This window comes from Benincasa hispida, chromosome 2, assembly GCF_027475165.1.
Source record: "Benincasa hispida cultivar pf3 chromosome 2, pf3_genome.v1.1, whole genome shotgun sequence".
Taxonomy (NCBI): Eukaryota; Viridiplantae; Streptophyta; class Magnoliopsida; order Cucurbitales; family Cucurbitaceae; genus Benincasa; species Benincasa hispida.
The window spans coordinates 63,017,817-63,034,416 of record NC_143479.1 but is presented as its reverse complement, the minus strand read 5'-3'; the positions used below and the strand labels follow the sequence as shown (position 1 = coordinate 63,034,416).

Genomic DNA, 16,600 nt, shown 5'->3' with positions numbered 1-16,600 from the left:
TTCAAGTTTCCAAAGATTACACTTGTACTTTTAAAATATTTTTTTATCTTTAAATTTTAAGTTTCATCTCAATTTGATCTATAGGTTTAAGATTTAGACTTTTAACCTTGTTTTTTTCATTGAATACTTTTGTTAATTAATTTTAGGATAATTTTTTTAAATGAAAAAATTGCTGATAATATTTACAAATATAATAAAATATCACCGTTTATCATTACACTTTTCCATATTTGAAAATAAGTTAGACTCATTTTTTTTATATTTGAAAACAATCATTCATTTTAAAGGTCATATCATAATAATTTTAATTTATTTAACTAATAGTTAACGTCGTCAAGTCGTCAAATACTGAAGTGAACATTAATGGAAACTCGATGATAAGAATAAAAAATATTGGAACCTAAGAACCAAATGAAAATTGAACTTAAAATTCAATGGTAAAAATATAATATTTTAGAACATATAGATCAAATAAAAATTATTGCAAAATTCATATATAAAATGTGACGTTTGAAATTTATGAAGAAAATGAAAACTATACTCAAAATCTAGGATAAAAAGAGATTTTTATTTTTAGAAAAAGAAGTACAATTTTAAAGTCAATTTCCACTTAGATACACTCAAAATATCCGACTCGACTCAATCCAATAAAATGATCAAAATTAATTAAATAATTAAATTTGGAGACCATTTGAATCGTGATAGACGTGACCACATTCAATTCTCTCCAGACAAAAATTTTTTTCTTTTATTTATTTATAATTATTTACTCCACAGATAAACTCTGAGGACTACCCATCCATGAGTTAGATATATAATTTTATGGATCCTTTTTCATCCATTTTGTAATTTACGTTTTCTTTTCTTTTTTGCTTCTAACTCTTTATTTTTTTTTTCTTTCTTGTAATTAAGAAAGTTTTTTTAAAATGTGGTTTCTTGTGTTGATTTTAATCTCTATCAAATATAATAATAAATTAAACTAGAATCTATTTTTTGAATGTTGTTTTTAAATATAGAAAAATGAGTAAACTTATTTATTTATCAATGTCTATCACAAATAGATACTGATATTTTGCTATATTTAAGAATATTTTCAACAATTTTACCATTTAAAATAATTACATTTTTTAAAAAAGAAATCAAGTATTTCTTAAAAAAGAATAAAAAATATATATATTTATGAGAAAAAATAATTGTAAATATTTAGTAAAAACACAATTCTTTTAGTGCTGTTATTCCAGATGAAGATTGTTGTATTGTGAATATGCTCACTGTCTTGAAAGCAAGAACGAATGCGACCTCGGTGTTATATATACATGCATTCGTCAGAGAATGAATTTAATAAAATTAGTTTTGAATGATTGAATTTAAGATTTATTGAAAATACAATGATATTTTAACCTATTATATTTCACTTTCTCATGTGTAGAAAGAGAGATGGTTTATGAAGGAAAAGATATGAAATGTAAAACAATGCTAGGATGAGAGTTTCTTTTATCAGCTTTAAATTTGCCAAAATAATAATAATAATAACAACAATAATAATAAAAAAAAAAAACAACAAAGATTCTAAGACAGTGTTTGGGTTTCTTTTTTCAACACTTTAAGGAACATCAAGTCATAAGTTGACACTGAAGAGTTTTTTTTTTGTTTTTTTTAATATTTTATTTTATTTTATTTATTATTTTTTTACAAATAACTTACCTTATTCATCTTCACTTCCAACATTCAGACACACCCAAATCCACTTTTTCCCCTTTTTTTGCTTGCTTGTCTTTCAAATATTCCCTTTCTTTTCTTTTTTTTTCCCTCTCTCTCTCTACTTTATTGATTCATGTGTAAACACCTAGAGAGACATGGACAGTCATCTAGAGAGAGAGAGTTTTTTTTTCCTTTTTCTTTTTTTTTAAATAAAGTGAATGAGCATTTAGTATTTTTTTTTTTTTTTTTGGCTATTTTCGTAAATTGAACATTTATTTACAAATACGACAAAATATCCTATTATCAATGATAGATCAGGATAGAAATTGTTCATTATCTAATTCATGTTTATCAGGTCACAAACAGACGTCTAACACGGTCTATCATCGTCTATCACTAGTAGATAATGACATTTTATTGTATTTAAAATAATTATTTTTTTTTAATGATAGAGTACCTTTTTCCTCTGCTTAAATTATATCTATATTATATAAGTTCCTAGATTTCCATACTTATTTTGTTTTAATCATCCAACGGTCGGATTCATGATGTTTCTATTCATTTTTCCTTTCCTTTTGAAGTTTTTCAAAACCACAAAAAAAGCATTAATTTTTTAAATTCGTAAAAATTGTAAAAAAAATTGTAAAATATAACCTAACCATTTTGAATATTTTATTCAATTATCTTAAAGTTGGTTTAGTCAAACTATTTTGTTTTTTTTTTTTTTTTAATTATCTAAGTCTATGACCTTTCATTTTTATGTTTAATAGGTTATGAGTTTTATAAAATGCCTAATAAACTCTTGAACTTTTGATTTCGAACTTAATAAGTGTTTAAGCTTTTGATTTTATGTCAATAGGTCTTTGTAAGTATTGAATATGCAAACACTAGTAGAAATTCGGATTTTAATGTCTGTTGGCAACCGACATTAAAGATAGTGTTATTAAAGCCTTTAATGTCGGTTTAAACCGATATTAAAGAGCTTCAATAATACCAATAACACAGCCTTTAATGTCGGTTGCAACCGACATTAAAGCCTGATTTTTTTTAAAATTCTTAACTGACATTAAAACCCGAATATGTCCATTTTATCAATTATTGTCCCTTTTTTAAAGTTCCCTTGCCAAATCCATTTTTTTGGTAAAAAAGTATAACATGACACATCATCATCGAACGCTATGGCTATGACATATTATTCATGTATGGATTGTAAATATATTATATTTAATCCGCAAATTCTGCTATAGAATTATAATTTAAAAGGCGTACAATAATTCAGGTATTGAAAACACAAATTACAAGTAATACAAAGATTATGATTTTATAAACATTATGAGTCTACTATCCCTCTCCACTTGGTAAGTATGGATCCCTTCATATTTTTTCTTGAACAGACCCCCCAACTTCAGTAGTGTCTGGTTATAGGCATCTTTGTCTGACCACTGTTATTCAAAGGATCACAAACAATAAAGGTTTGGGCGTAAGCGTAACACATGCAATGGAAGATTGTATCTATTCAAATATATATATATATATATATAAATGGATAAAATGTTTGAGACCTTATCCTTAGAAACTCTGCAAGTTTTGCCAGCTAACTGTTGCTGCTCGAATGTACTTTGGTTTCCATGCCAAGAGAAAATAGAAGAGCCGGATTGCAGGACAAATCACTCAGTAGAGTTCAGTGAGGTTGCAACTTAGATAATCATAAGTTGAGATGTTACCATAAGACTTGCAATGGTTGGAATTGGTATAGGCTTTCAGCATAAACATGAAACATGACCCAATGATAATGTTATAACATTATTTCTCTTGTGCCCAAGAGAGAGTGGGCAATAATTTCAGCAGCCTTATTGGTCACTTGGCCAAATAAAGTAGGTCTGACCCAGAAACATTGTGAAGAGCATTTGCATATGCTGCCATTATGCCTTCCACTCCTTCCACCTATTAATTAAGTTGATGTTCAATTCAAATGAATGGGAAATAATAAGCAAAAAGACGAACATAAAGCTTAAAAGAGTTAAAGGTTACAATATTGAAAGTAAAAGCACAAATATAGAATTGTAAGAACCTCAAGTTGAGTTGTTGGAGCTGTAGTCAAGTTGAAACAATGTGAAACGTTGCCATCTAATGTTCTTGCTCCGAACCCCCAAGCTGGAAAACGTCGATCAGTGTCGTAGAATTGAATTACCTCCCTTACTTCCGTTATGGCTTGCCATAAATTCAAGTAGTTTTTCAATTATGTTTATTATCTTTATCTCCTACTACAGCAAAAGAAAAAAAACAAACAAAAAGATCACCAGATATAGAGATTTAAACTTCCAGCCCATAGAACAAAGAACAAGTTATTAATATATTGAATCTTTGAATAATTCAATTATACTAAGCTAACAACTTTCTAAATTAAATGAAGTATTAAATTTATAATTTGGAAGTATAGTTGAAGTGATGTGGCTAACCTGCTGGTAACTATTCAACCGTCCACTACGGTCAATGTAATGCAATGAATTTGGATTGTAGGGATTTCCGTTCGAAGCTGCAAAAAGCACTTAAACCATGAATCCCACAAATTTAGGAATTAAAAGCATTGAATTTCTAAATCTGCTACCGAACTCTGAGAAGACATAAAACATGAATGCAACATCTTCATTAACCCAAAAGAGGGACAACTAAGTATAAGAAATTCTATAACTAATTAAGGCGATTAACTTTAGAATTTATTAATTTCGACATCAGAATTGGCCGAAGTAAAAAGAGAATGTGGTAATTTTTTTTCATAGAAGGTATTTGTAAAATCAACAACGACCATAAAATTAAGCTGAAATCCACTAGAAATGTAATCAAGAAAGTTGAATTGTATTTTCTCAACGTAGTGATCAACAAACAGCTGACCTTTTAGAACCTAAAGAACACAATTATATTATATCAATATGAAGAAGAAGAAGAAAAATCAATACTAATAATTTCTGGAAATGTGAGAGATCCGACCTTCTCATAGCCACCATGAGAAGAAGATGAAATAACAAAATTTGCACCACTTTTTTCTCTTTCGAGATCACCCATCGATTTTTGGAGTTTATTGAACAAATGGAAATATGCACATGAAGAAAGCGCAAGTTAATAATTTATAAGACAATTTCAATTTTGTTTGATTACTTAAACAAGTCAATGTTTTTACCTTCAATTTTAAAATGTTAAAATAGATCAGTCTTAAACTTTGAACAACGGACCTTTTTAAAACTAAACTAGAACATAACTTATGAACCAAGCAATGGATCATACAAAACCTAACCAACAAATAATACTCAAAATCTACTCATAGAGATAGATATGTTCAAACTCTACCCACAAAAGTAATCGCATCTGGCTACTAATAAAATTCCTTCCCATATTCTAGTTTAAGGTATACTTTGATAATTTTTTTCCATAATGGAAAAGTAAAGACTAGACATTGATGAATTTATAAAATAGTTACCCAACTAATTCATGATTGCCATTGCTATTGAAATCAAAGCACTGAATGACCAATGGATTATCTTGTATTTAAAGAGAAAATCAGAAATTATTAATTTTTTTTTTTAAAAAATAAGGAGGCTATAAAATATTATTAATGAGAATAAGATTCATAAGGCCATATGCTTGCCTTGTTTTCAAACTTCTGCATGCTCAAGCATAAAGATCTTCAAATAGGATTAAGATTGTCTTTAACCACTTTAGTTTTACAGATTGGAATTGAGCCTCCAGTTTCAACAACTCTAGATATTCTCAGGAAAGGATCCTAAAATAAACAATTAAACAAAGAGCACAAAAATCAAAGGCCTTTAATAGAAACAACAACAATGAATTTAATATTAGTTTGAAAATATTTTTAATCACTAAACAATACTGTGGTGTTTTGGTTACATAGTCAAATGTGCTTCTAAGAAGTTCAAGAATAAGTTCATGTTTAATTCTCAACTTGCCTTTCATAAATCAATTTCACTATGTTGGACTTTGAAAAAGAAAAAACATTTGAAACATACGCTTTTAAAAAAAAACGTCTTTATTGTCAAGATGAGAACAACGCAGTGTTATTTCAACGACACTTCTCGAAGCAACTGTTTTCTATGCTCGAATAGTGAGAGACACCAAGTTTCTTGAACCTCCATGCTCAAACATAGAGTTAAACTTCGACTATGTTTGGTTAGTATTTGCCATGCCAAAAATTATAAATAGAACGTATGTAAAAGAGTTTTTATAAACAAAAAGTATCTTTGAACCACAACTTTCAAACAGCTCCTGAGCTTTTACTTATCTCTGAAAGAACACAACTAGCTTCTCCTAGAAAATCTTGGTGACTCAATTTAATTATCTATAAATAAGTATAAACAAAGGTTTAGGATAGGAATTATGAACAAGGAAAAATGATGTAAAAGTGACATAGACAATAAAATGAAATAATCTTATATCTTCACTGGGACATTGTAGTATTTGGTATCAATCTCTTGTGTTTGACACAAATCAAAACTTGAAAAGAAAGGAAATGCTGAAAAGAAAGATCTACATTTCTAACTGAACATACAAATCCAACAAGTTAGAAATCCTCAAAGTATGTATACGTGAATATCCAACATTCGAAGAAGAGACACTTGAAGAAAATCATAGATATGCAGCTCTAACTGAAAAAGAGGAAAATCTTCCTTATAGAATAAAGAAAAGCATGCACAGGCGACCGATCAAATTCGCAAGAGAAACAACAACAATCCAATTACTGGCAAACCGGATGAATATAAACAATAATTTTTTTTATTTTTATGATTCCTTGTAGCCATACAACCAAGCACAAAAGTGAATTCAATTTGATTAAACCATATTCTCCCTAGATTAAATCGCAAAAAACAAACCTCCCGATATCCATAATCTTGATAATGAAAGAAAACAAGACTAAACCAAGGATCTTAGACTTCTTTAATTAGCCCCCAAGCAACGCAAATCTTGAAAAACAAATGACAACAAGAGTAAACCAACGATTTCATATTTGAGAACGCAATACTACCAATAAGAACTATTAAGCACCATTTCTTACGCGGAGTTTTACGCCCCTGATTCTCTTGGATAAAGAAAGTGCATGAAAGTAGATCAATTTCGAAAATTAAAAGATAGAAGAATACTTGGTCACAAAGAACTAGTTCTTGAACGGCATCTGACAACTCGACGCTCTGGATAGAGATTCCAGAGAAAGACATAGCGAGTACACGAGGGTTTCTCCTCCGATCTTTCACAGAACCGAATGACAGCACAAATCAAAACTTGAAAAGAAAGGAGATGCTGAAGAATTATAATCAAGATAGGGTTTGGGCGATGCTAAAGAAAGGGGTGTTGAATGACGCGACATAGGGTTTGGGCGATGTTGAAGAAAGGGGTGGTGAACGGCGCGACATAGGGTTTGGGCGAAGAATGATAATTGAGAAGGACGTGATAAATTAGGGATATATTATTTAATAAAATAAGAAAAAAAACATTACACCTTTAATGTCTGTTTTAAACCGACATTTGAGCTCATCTTCAATGTCGGTTTAAAACCGACATTAAAGATCCATTTTTTTTTTTTTTAAGAAAACCGACATTATACATCCGATTTCACTTTTTCCAACTGACATTAAAGCCTGAATTTCTTCTAGTGAAATGATCTATAAAACATCGAATTGAAAGTTTAGAGATCTATTTAACATTTTTAATTAAAATTTAAGGATCTATATGATATAAAGTTCAAAACTTAGATACCTATTAGATACTTGTTAAAGTTCATAGACATAAACACAAAACAATAAAGTTTTGAGGCTAAATTTACAATTTAACTTCATTTATAAAAAAAATAAATCTTAAAAGTTAAGAGATAAAAAGAAATGTGTTACTAATGTCTTTCCCTAGGCTCATGATTTGCCACCGACCAACATTTCGATATATCTCCTGTATGATCACATCATCTTACTTGTCTCGAACAACTTACGAAAGTGGAGAATGTCCCAAAAAACAACCACATGTCCTATTTAGCATGTATTGTACTCACTCGCATGTTTCATAAGAATTATTTCTTGGAGTTTACCCAAACATAGGATTAATCTTATGCAAACATGCTTAAATTTGACATTTCTATATTGAAGATATCGAAAAAGATTGTGTATTTTATCGGCATAGGTAGTAACTATCCATTCTTTTTAAACATTTTTTTAACCGCATTTTCATATCACAATGTCATTCTAAGCAAATTGTCTAAATCAAGTAAAGTAATCTAATAAGGTGAGAGGGGATGTAGGGGATGCTCACATACTAAATTCGAATTATAAAATCTAAACTTTAGGCATTACAATCAAATACGTTGTATTTATTTATTATTTATGACAAAAATGAAAGAGAGAAAAAAACAAGTCAGAAACTTTTGTTTTTATATAAAAATACATAATAGAAAAAAAAAACATTCAAGGAAAAAATAAATGAGAATGTTACATACCACATGCAATATTTTAAAAATATATATTATTTTATTCTATGATTTCTTTTTAGTTATTGTTGATTTGTCTTTTTTTTTCATTGAACTAATTAATAAAAGGTTGACAAAAATTTGCCATTTTATTTGATCAATTAGATCTCACTATGAATGGATACATGTTTGAGGCCAACATATATGGTAGGGTATAGGTGTTAAGACTTTCAAAATAGTTTTAAGTTTGTTAAATGATTGAGAAAGAAAAAAAAAATAGTATTGTACTTTTTTTCAAAGTTATTTTTCTTATGAAATTTGTCCAATAATAATAATAATAATAAATTATTATTATTATTATTATTATTATTATTATTTTCCAGTCAGAAATATAATTTGCGAATATCTTTCAAAATTTACGGTAAAAATACATGGTATCTTGAATGAATTTTATTATAAAAGAAAAAAAAGAAAGAAAATTGAAGCATTATTATAATAGAAAAAGTAATTAGCATGAAAGTCTATATGCCATGCTAAAATTTAAACCTTATAATCATTATCTATCTGAAAATATATTAAAACTTAGTATTTTATATAACTCTGCATGCATCTACTTACCATTCCTTTTAGTTTAATAAACAAACGAAGGATTCATACATCTGATCTTTTGATGAATGGTATATGTCTTAATTATAAGTTGAACTGTACTCAAATTAATTATTTATAAGATTCAATCTACGTGATCAAGCTAATCAACGAAGAAGAGGAAGATTTTTGTTAAAATTAAGAAAAGCAATAATAAAAATGATGTGTTGACCTCTAAGATGGACAAGATTTCTAACTGTTCGACTCAAGATCGAGAAACATAGTTGTTCATCGTATAGTTGGAGAAACTTGTTTTAATCTTTCTTTCTTTTTTAATGACTAGATGAACTCTTTTTCCCATTAGAAGAAGATGAAATGTTTTTAATAACATGTAATTTCTCTTCTTAGTTTTCTTGAGTCATTTATAAGGATACGTGGACCTAATTGGTATTTTCTTAATATAAATTTTATTTTTTTAAAAAAATGTTTTATATAATATTTGTAATTAAATCCAATTTGAGATTATAACATGTTATTGGTCTTATTGGACAATATTGCTAAAATGTAATCAATGGTTATTAGTACATACCTAACTGGAGGACCATTATCATTTAGGATATGGTCAATGGTCAAAAAGCTAAGAATTAGTTGATATAGAAAGCTAAGTTAAATAATGTATGTTCTATATGGTATTTCATTATTTCCTATGGATAGCTTTTATTATGAAGGTATATTATAAAAGTAGAATTATAGATGTTAAATGTCAGTGGTCACAAATTAATTTTAAGTTTTCTTTTCATATATATTTTTTTAAATATGTTATCATTCTTGAGTTATAAAATTATTATAAATATCCAAGTAAAATATAACATAAAATTTTTGGATAATTTTAATAGCTAATTTTTACATAAAGTATTTTACACTTTTAATTAAAAAAATTAGAGACCTAGAAACAAGAAATTATGAGTCCGTTTGGTTCGTGATTCATTTTTGTTTTTATGTTTTCGAAAACAAAAAATACAAGAAAAACAATAAAAACGTGTTTGGTATACTTATTTTCAAAAACGATTTCCAAAAACAATCCTTAAAATAGCCCATTTTCAGAAACAATAAATTATTCCAAGAAAGGGTTGTTCAACACATGTGTGTTTTTGTTTTAAGGATTTTTTTTTAATCAAAAGTGTATAAATAAAAACGAATTTTTTAAAAGAGTTTTTTCTAAGTTAATTTAAACATGCTCTTAGTCTAATTACATTAATAGATTTTAAAATACACTTTCTCTTTCTTAAAATTTTTTCATCTGGAGTATTTTCTTTTTAATTATTATTATTTATTAGATTATCTTTTTTAATTCTCTCCTCCCTTCCTTATTTATATGTTTCCTTTATTTTATGAGATTTCATTTTTTTTTTTTTATTTCTCCTAGTTGTAAATTGATCACTATAAGAAACATCCCTTTTATGTTTCTTTTCTTTTTCTTCTCATTTTTTTTATTATATAGACACATTTTGAATAAAAATTGAATAGTATGGAGGGCTAAAAAGTATCTAGACTAGAGTTTTGTGTAACAATTGTGTAATTAAGTTTATTTATTTAAGTTATATGTGTAGAAAGCCCTAGCCCTAATTTAAATTAGTAAAAGTGACAAAAGTCTATATAACATTTTATTTCAAAACCTAATAAAATAAATATATCAAATTATTAAAACAGTAAATTAAATAAAATTATAATTTTAGTAAAAAATTCAAAAGATAAATATTCTTCTAAATTTTTAGATTATTTTAAACTTAACTATAGATTAAAATAATTAAGATGACAATTTTAAACTAATCTAAAATACAACTACTAATTAAATATAAGAAAATATTACATAAACTCAAGATTTCTAAATTTGCACTTCATTTCAAGCTTCCTAAGCTTGCACGCAAAACACCCCTTTATTTCTTTTAATGAAACGAAAAATGAGGAAACAACTATTAAATATCTTATACTTTATTTGATAAATATTTGGTTTTTGGTTTTTGAAAATTGTTTTTACTTTCTCACAAATTTTTTTATTATGGTTTTTATCTTTTATAAGTAAATATTTGAATTCTTAGCCAAAATATTAAAAAAAAAATCTTAAAAACTACAAAATAAAGAAACCCCTATTGGGGTAGTTGCCTTAAAACCTCATAGTTTTATGTCAGTTAGATAAATGGTTGATTAATTTTATATTACTTGTGCAATAATCCATTAACCTAAGATCCAAGGTTATCTGATGTAACTTAAATATATGTGAAGACATACAAGTAGATCATGCTTGATAACCTAAATGATTTGTAGTATATAGATAAGGTTGAGTGCCTTATCTTGGTAACACTACTAATACGACCCGTTTTATAGTTGTTACAATTTTTGTAAAATATTATAAATAATCTGATCCTGATCATTCTTATGGAGACATGTGTGGGAGGTACAAAAGAGTTTGTATAATGACCAGACCATGAAATGTTAAGTCTTTCCTTGTAACACTATTGCTAGTAGAGACTTACATTTCACCAAGATGACCATAGGTGACTTGACCTTAATCTTCAATGAGCTGTGAACTTCTGCCTATGAGGGCGATCCTTTGATTTGTATGGGTGAGAGTGACTAGATTTGCCGACTCAATAAGCTTACCATTTTGGGGATTCGTCTAATTGGGAAGCCACTACAAGAAAATTGAGCTATTTCGACAATCTTTTATCGGAGGCTATAAAAAACTTTTGAGAAAGATATACATTTATTGAAGGTATTTGAAAAACCTTTGAAAAATATGTATTTTTTATTGAAGGTTAATAAGAACCTTTGAAATAGATATATATTTATTAGAGGTTTTGAAAAAACCTTTGAAAAATATGTAGTTTTTATCGAAGGGTAATAAAAACCTTTGAGAAAGACATACATTTATGAGAGACTTTGATAAGTCCTTTGAAAAATATGCACCTTTTATTGAAGGTTAATAAAAACCTTTGAGAAAGGTTAGGATTGTGAAGATGCGTTAGACGATCGTGAAGATGCACGTGGTGTTAAACGATGAGGAGTGACGCGCTAGACGATTGGGCTATACGATAGACAAAGTACTGCACGATCAGTGAAAGCACTAGACGATAAGCGTAGAAGCTGAATGATAGCGCTAGATGATAGCCATGCTGCGCTAAACGATGAGCAGACACGCTACACGATAGGCGGAATACTAAGCGATGGGCGCTGGGCGATAGACGCAGGCGCTGGGCGATGACGTTAAGCGATAAGCGGATGCATTAAACGATTATGAAGATGCACGCAATGTTAAACAATGAGAAGTGACACGCTAGACGATTGGGCTATACGATTTGCAAAGTACTGCAAGATCAGTGAAAGCGTTAGACGATAAGCATAGAAGCTGGACGATAGCCATGCTGCGCTAAACGATGAGCATACGCGGTACACGATAGGCGAAATACTAAGCGATGGGCGTTGGGCGATGACGTTAAGCGATAGGCAGATGCGTTATACGATAAGGCGTCCGTGCTAAATGATGGAGGTAAACGATGGGTACGATAGCTAAATGATAGGCTATACGGAAGTGATATTAATTTCAATTTCTAAGTTGTTAACCTACCTAACCCTATCTGCCCTTGCCCTGCCCTAGATCTCTAATTGCAATTTCTCGCTTTCTTTCATTTCTTTCTTAATTGATAAACCTCTGATTCTTCTTCTTAGTGTTTCCCTCGATTCCCTCAATTCCATGTTCAACTTCTCCTAATTATCTTCCATTTCTATGCTTCTTTTTCTTCTTTTTCCTTCCCGGATGGAACCTCGCGTCGGCAATAAGTTTTGCCTTGGCCGGAAGACCGATAGCGGCTCCTTCGGGGAGATCTATCTTGGTTCGTCTGGTTTTTCTCCATTCCAGCTTCTTATTATGCTGCTCTATTACAACAACTAGATTTTAATGCTTCAATTCCATCTGTAGGTACTAATATACAGACGAATAAAGAGGTTGCAATTAAATTCGTAAGTGTTCCGATCTTAATTCAACACTACGATTCTAGCTCCACCTACTCTCTCTCTCTTCTCCGCTTAGATGCGTTTATTTTCCCTTCCTATTCCTAGATTTGGAGATGGAACCTTATATTGTTGATTTTGGTCTTGCAAAGCTGTTGAACCAAACTTCTTCACCAACAACTTCTTCTTCTTTTGCAGGAACAATTGGCTACATTGCACCAGGTATCATTCTACACATACATTAGGAATTAACTCTTCATTCTCATGTTTTTGTTTTGAAGTATCAAATTATGTGGTGATGCGTGTTATGGGTTTGAGAAAGAAGTCATCAGATCTATCATTTATGGAGGTGGGGAGTATCATGGCTTGGGTTCGTTTGGGTTGGAACGGGATAGGAGAAATAGATAGTTTATAGATCTTTTTTCTCCTTTTGAGTTCATCACTCACTAATATACATAACCAAATTGTGTATTTAAATCAACTAATTACACTCATCATATTATTAATGATTAATATTTTGTTTCCTTCAATTTGTCTTATTGAATTTCTTTTGAGAGACACCCAATTGCTGTCATGGAACATGAATAAATTAGCTATAGAATTAACTCGGTTCTTGAAATTTGATCATCATTGTGTACCATAGTTACTTTAGCAATAGAATCATATTTGTTGGACTTTGTTAATCAATGCTAATGTTCAACTAACTCCACATTTTCTGCAATCTACACAACTTTGGTTTCTTAGGTATAGTTGGAAGCTTTGCTGACTTTTTAATAACAAAAAAAGCCTCTTAATGACATTCTTCTCTCAAGATTTCTCAAATGAAATGAAATTTAAACTAACTTTTGTTCTTTACCTTCTAGGAAGGAAGGGCCTATCAAAATAAGGCATTGGTTGTGCCTTTGGAACCAATTCCTTTCTCAACCTCTTTAGTTCTTCCTCCTCAGACATCTGTTAGTTACCACAAAAACCAAACAAATCAACACATAATATGAATTGAATTGATAGCCATTTCATATTTTTTTCTATACCTTATGTTGTTTCTCTCTTTCCATCTTATATTGTTCTATCACAAACAACTTCTCTGCTACCTGTTCATTAACAAAAACAAACATGGATTTATGAATTTGGGTTGCAGGCCATATATCATATTACTTTACTTTTCACAAGGGATTAACAGAAGCTCTTTCCTGAGATCAGAAAACCACCTGATGATCAAACTCGGCGCGATCTATTGCCCTTACATCACTGTGAAGAACCAGATCCACTAGTATTGTAATTTCCTTCATAGGGGGTTTAACAAGGCACTGCAAATGGATATGGACATTTTTCTTTTAAGCACTAATGGTGCATTCAAGAGCTGAAGTTCAGTTCAACACATACCTGCATGAGCGCAATTCTTGTCAGCATAGAGATGGGCCAATTTACACATGTCACGAGTTATGTCAACAAAGTAGAATAGACCCCAGAGGCCCTTGATGCAATTACTAGCGCAAAGCTTCACTGTGCTGCAGGATTGGCTCACTTGGAAGCAAAGAAGTACAAACTTGCTGCTCGCAAGGTTTGTTTTCTTGTGCGCATTATGATCCAATAGTTTGGTTGGTTCGAATTGTATTGAACTTCCTTCTTCGAAGTTCCAATTCAGAGAGTGCAATATGATCATGCTTTTATCATTTTAACCACATATTATTTATAAGTTGTGTTTGTGTATTGGTATAGAGTAAAGAACAGCACGATCATCGTAGGCTTTCTTTATCGTATCCCCTCATATCTAATCTACATTTTGCACTTGAGTTCTGCTAAATGTCTATTAATGTTGATTATGGCGTTGAGGTGGGTTTCTCTTACATTCTGATTATGCAATTCTTTGCTGTATTTGCAGTTTTTGGAGACGGGTCCTGAATTAGGAAGTCATTATAACGAAGTGATCGCACCTCAGGATGTTGCAACATATGGTGGTCTTTGTGCACTTGCAACCTTTGACCGCTCAGAGCTTAAGGCACCTATTCTTTGTTTCTTTTTCCTGCTAATCATGTTCCCTATGGAATGAAAGGCAAGTGACTTGCTGATTTTTCTGACTAATTGTTTTAATCTGGCAGTCCAAAGTTATAGACAATGTCAACTTTCGAAATTTCTTAGAGTTGGTTCTTGTAGTCCAAGAGCTGATCAATGATTTCTACTCAAGGTTTGTGGAGTTATTGTACATTGTGATAATCGGTAGTCACTAATATTTGTAAGGACATTTTTTATCTCTAGCCTTAGTCACATGAAACCATCTTTTCAGTTTTCATGAATACTAATTTTAAATTGGATCAGACATGGTTTTAAGGATACACATAAATTTAATCACAGGTGAATGCATTTTTTCAATCATTGAATTCTTCCAACTTAACATATTACTTCAGGTATGAAACTTTCTTGTTAATATTTTTGTTGCTTATAAGCGAGTAAGTTTTGAATACCTCAAATGTTTTAGCAATTGGTCATATGGATTAACTTGCATGCTCTGATGTTCCTATATGACCCAGTAGTTTGATTGGTAAAGATCTGTTTTTCTATTTTTTTTTCGTCATGATGAAGTATTCATTTTTCTTTGTAGCCATTATGCATCATGCTTGGACTACCTTGGGAATCTTAAGCCTAACTTATTGCTTGACATTCATTTACATGACCACGTCGAGATGCTTTACGATCAAATACGCCACAAGGCTCTCATCCCATTTAGGTAAGTTTTGTAATTTATTTTCTTCTTCTTCTTCTAGTTTGGCTACCAATTAGTCTATCGATTGCTCACCTTAGCATTGATCTTACCAATTACAATGGCTACCGTAGAGAGGACATTTTATGCTATGAGTATTATAAAGACTCAGTTGCGTAATCGAATGGGAGACCAATGGATGAATGATTGTCTTATAACATATATTGAGAAAGATTTATTTGATAAGATAGGTAATGAAGTTATTAGTTATCGACTTCAAAATATGAAATCTCGTAGAGGACAATTGTAATGTACGAAAGTCAATAAATTTAAAATTTTTTAGAACTACTCACTTATACGAACTATAAGACCCCACATCAACAAAATTTCTGGATCCGCCACTGCTAGGGATTATTATCACTTGTCACAAAGTTTCAATCCTTGAGGGACATATAATCCACTTTCAATTAGCTTTATATCAGGCAGATGCTTAGTGCTGCAAGTAGATGTTCAAACATCTCATTCTTCCTCAGACTTGTACATTGGTCATGTCTATCTATTGGATATAGGAATGGGGGATCATTCCTTGCTTGTTTGAGGGATAAACCTTGGCGAATCTAATTTCTATTGTTCCATTTTACAAAAATTTAGAAAACAAAGAAAATACATAAATAGAGACTCTCTAATTGGTATGCATATATATCATGCATTCAGTTGAACAAACCTTCTAAAGGTGGCTCTAAACTTCGCAGGTTTTCTCAAGTTACAAGGGAAGGGAAATATGTGCAATCAGATGTTCCGCGATAACTAGTTTATGGCACTATAGTATCTGTTAGAAAGATGATTGTAGTTGATTTTTCAAACCGAGATTTTTCCAATGTCAGAAATAGCTTCGACAGGCCAAACGAAAAAGACGATTCACTAACCTTTGGAGGAGGTAATCCTGGCAATGCCCATTTCATCACCTTGCTCTTTCCTTGAGCGTTGTCTTAATGAGTCCGAACAACGACTTCAAGAATTTGAATGACAAAGAAAAGAATCTGAACAACAAAGAGAGGTTGAGGTTGAAGCACTTAGGTGTCAAATAAGCGAATTAGAAAATCGTTTTGAGAATAGATTTCAAAAAATGATGGCAGAGATGCATAAAA

The 16,600-nt window shown here is 30.3% G+C and overlaps 2 pseudogenes; one reads left to right on the top strand and one right to left on the bottom strand.

Annotated features, from left to right (window-relative positions):
* Window positions 1-2,901: 2,901 nt before the first annotated feature.
* Window positions 2,902-14,143, bottom strand: LOC120072164 (protein BONZAI 3-like; annotated as a pseudogene).
* On the top strand, window positions 14,142-16,259 carry LOC120072163 (COP9 signalosome complex subunit 1-like; annotated as a pseudogene).
* The last annotated feature ends 341 nt before the right edge of the window (window positions 16,260-16,600 follow it).